We start from the raw sequence: 3,946 nt of genomic DNA on the forward strand, positions 1-3,946 counted from the left end.
TAAGACCTTTTTAAACTGTTCAAGAGCAAAGATGTCAGTTCGAGGACTAAAGTGTGCCTGACCCAAGTCATGGCATTTTCAATAACCTCATATGCATGTGAAGGTTGGACAATGAATAAAGGAGACTGTAGAAGAATGGATGCATCTGAGCTATAGTGTTGGAGGAGACTATTTAAAAGCACCATGGACTGCCAGAAGAACACATAATCTGTGTTGGAAGAAATACAGCCAGAATTCTCCTTAGAAGCCAGGATGGTAGATTTTGTCTCTCATACTTTGAACATATTATCAGGAGGGCCAGTCCCTGGACCAGGATACCGTATTTGCTGAAGTAGAGAATCAATAAAAAAGAAGAAGACTTCCAGGGAGATGGACTGGCACAGGGGCTTTGAGGATGGAACAGAAAAGGGCCATATTTCATTCTGTCGTGCCTAAGGTCACTCTGAGTCAGAACCAACTCTTCGGCACCTAACAACAACAGCGGCTACCTGTGGTACAAGTCACTGAGTTGCTAACATCTGGTTTTTGCACAACTTGTACTTGCCCTTTAAAGTTATGTAAACTTGCACCTGCTTTGAAACAATTGAACCAACGCCTAAAGCAAAACTAAACAAACTCCCTGCCTTTGAGTGCATTCTGACTCACAGAAAGGACAGACACTACAGGGCAGAGTAGAGCTACCTCATAAGGTTTCAAAAGCTGTAGATCTTTCTGGGAACACACTGTCACACCTTTCTCCTGGGGAAGAGCTGGTGCGTTCAAACTGCTGACCTGTTAGTTAGCAGCCAAGTTCTTTAAGCACTGAGCCACCAAGGCTCCTTTGAACCAACCCCTGTTAGCAATAAACTCTTCATCACAATCACCTTCACTTGCTGCAAGTGGAGCTTTTAAATCACTGAAAAGGCTCCTAGACTCCTTTTGCACTAAGTCAACCCAAACCAAATCCACTGCCATCATGTCAATGAATCCCAGTGACCCTGTTTAGGGTTCCTGAGGCTGTAAATCTTTACAGGAGCAAAAAGCCTCATCTTTCTCCCTCAGAGTGGCGGATGAGTTTAAACTGCTTAGCTTAAACTCATGGTGGTTATCCTACTATTCTTGCACTAAAAGCTAAATAAGAACTTTATGCATCTGTTCCACCTATGTACAAATTGTACTTAAGACATACTTAGGAACTGGTCTCGTTTGTGGGGACTGTCTGTATTTCTGTTATAGCAACACTAAGAAACGAAAGGAGGTTTATTAGTAACCCCTTTAAAAGACTAGGGTTTCCTAGCTCAGGTTCGTCAACTGGGATACAAACCCACTGCATCTGCTTGGGCTATTCTGCACCCCCCAAGAGACTTCTCAGACAGGGATCTAGTTCAAACATGAAGTTTATGCTGCCTGTTTTACCTGCTACACCATGAGTAATAAAGTCCTTTGTATCTGACCCAGGAGTCTTGTGTCTTCTGTCAACATCTATGAAATTTAGCAGGCTACCTTGTTAATTTACAAGTGAGGTTAAAATCTCACACCTTCATCAGTTGATAATTTTGTTCATTGCTCCATCTCCAATGCCCAAAATATCATCTGGCATAGAATAGGTGCTCTGTTAATACTGAGGCAATTGATGAGCCAACAGTAGAATTCTCACCTCCCATGAGGGAATACAGGGAGGGTCTTCCTGTTATTGCACCTTACACACAGCTACCACTTGTCCGTCAGTGGAAACTTGCAAGTTGCTATGATGCTGAACAGGCTTCAGCAGAACTTTCAGACTAAGTCAGACTAGAAAGAAAGGCCTGGTGATCAACTTCTGAAAATCGACCAATGAAAACCCTACAGAGCTATAGACTACAATGACAGTGACCAACCTGTAACTGATCATGAAGGTGGTGCAGGGCAGTAACAACAAATACTTGCTGAGTGAATGAAAATTAAAATGACACCCCAAAGCAAATCAGGGCAGCAAGTTGGCTAGAAATCTTTGGTGATAAATCATTTTTCCCTTCACTGTCAACAATCCTAGATGACTTCTTAAAAACATAAATTTGATTTTGTCTTGGTTATCTGCTGTTGTTGTTAGATGCCATCAAGCCATAAGCGACCCTATGTACAACAGAACAAAACACTGCCCAGTTATCTATCTAGTGCAACCAGAAATGTATTTTTTCACAGTTTAGGAGGCTAGAAGTCTGAATAAAGGGTGCCAGTTCTAGGAATAGGCTTTCTGTTTCTGATGACTCTGGGGGAAGCTTCTTGTCTACTTTCAGCATCTGTAGGTATCCCTTGGATACCACCTTATGTCTTAGCTTCAATCCAAACAACAGGAAGTTTTCAGCACAGGGACCCCAGGTCTTCTTCATTGATGTTAGTCAGGGCATTCTCTCCCTCCCACTTCTTTTTATCTCTTGTAAGATAAAAGGTGATGTATACCACACCCCAGGGAAACTCCCTATACATTGATGGGGTAATGAGCAGAGAGGGTTGTTGTTAAGGGCCATCAAGTCACTTCTGACTCATAGCCACCCTATATATGGTTTCCAAGGAGCAGCTGGTGAGCTTGAGTTGCGGACCTAGCGGCTGAGTGATTATCCTACAGTGCCACATCAGAACTCCAAGGGTGTTTTATCACACCTTCATACCCTTACAACTAATATGCTGATCTTTAGCAGATCACATCATGGAGAATGATGACATCATCACATAACTGCTAAATCACATCATGATATAAATGCCAAGCGACTGAGACAGCCAGACTGTCATGTATTTTGAATGGTCACAGTTCAATCCATGACACAGTTCCTTGGCTTGTTGGGGTTGGACATTATTTCTTCACCTTTCTTTTGCCCTGAAAGGTCACTATTCTAACTGAAAACACTCCAAAAAGTGATGTGAATGTGATAAACTCTAAGTTAGGTTTTAGTCAATGCCTTAGAGCAGCAGACATTCGGAAAAAAGCAAAACAGCTAGCCATGCGACCTCTTCAGAAGGCTCAGTATTGGGCTATAGGAGCAAAGTTTCTTTTGAGGGTCACAGGGTTTTAAAGGATCTGGAAACTGTTTCTCAAGGTTATAAACAGGAAAGAGAGGTAAGGTAATGGGTTTTGTACTTAAATCAGGCGGAGCAGAGGGTGCCCCTCCCAATCCCAGGTGTGACTCCCCAGGGCATCCAACAGTGGCTGCAGCAGGAGCCAAAGAGGGGTTTAAGGTAACTCCGAAAGTGGGTGAAGAGCTGAACTTAGGGTTGAAACGCTACCGAGGCGACCCGGTAACTGGAGCCAGGATCCGAGAAAGTTCTGATCCGGAGGCCGAGCATCCCTCAGACCTTAACCTTATAGGGCCTACTCCAGTCTCGGCTTTCTGACTCCTCTCGTCCCGCACTCACCTGGCCGGAGAAAGAAGCCCACCCTTCGTCCTCCGCTGAGAGGACCTCCGGCTCGGGAGGTACGGGGCCCGCTCGCGGGCGAGCCCGCCCGGCCGCGCTCCCGCGGAGTCTCCAGCCCGCAGCCCGCACCCGCGCGCCCGCCCGGCCTGTGTACGCGCGTCACCATGGCAACGCCGCTGCGCTGCCGCCCTGCCAGGTCAAGCTAGTGAGGGGCGTGGCCTGGCGCGTGGCCATGGGGTGTTTGAGGGTGGCGGAAAGGAACTCCCCCCGCAAATACACACACATCATGGGGTTACTGCCTGGCGAGATACCTTGGGGGCCTCTGGTGGTGGTGTGCCCTGCAGTTGGTTCCAACTCATAGTGAACCCGCTGTAAATCTTTACGGGAGCAGAAAGCCTCATCTTTCTCCCGTGGAATGGCTGGTAGTTTGGAATTGCTGACATTGAGGTTAGCAGCCCTATTCATAATCAGTACGCTACCAGAGCTCCTTTGGGAACCTCGTGCTGTTGTTATTGTTGTTAGGTGCCATCGAGTTGGTACCGACTCATAGCAACCCTATGTACAACAGAACAAAATA

General features: G+C 46.0%; 1 pseudogene; it reads right to left on the reverse strand.

The window, feature by feature from the left end:
• Positions 1-3,236: 3,236 nt before the first annotated feature.
• Positions 3,237-3,946, reverse strand: part of LOC102818788 — a 19,752-nt pseudogene continuing 19,042 nt past the window's right edge.

This window comes from Chrysochloris asiatica, unplaced genomic scaffold (assembly GCF_000296735.1).
Source record: "Chrysochloris asiatica unplaced genomic scaffold, ChrAsi1.0 scaffold00090, whole genome shotgun sequence".
NCBI classification, from domain to species: Eukaryota; Metazoa; Chordata; class Mammalia; order Afrosoricida; family Chrysochloridae; genus Chrysochloris; species Chrysochloris asiatica.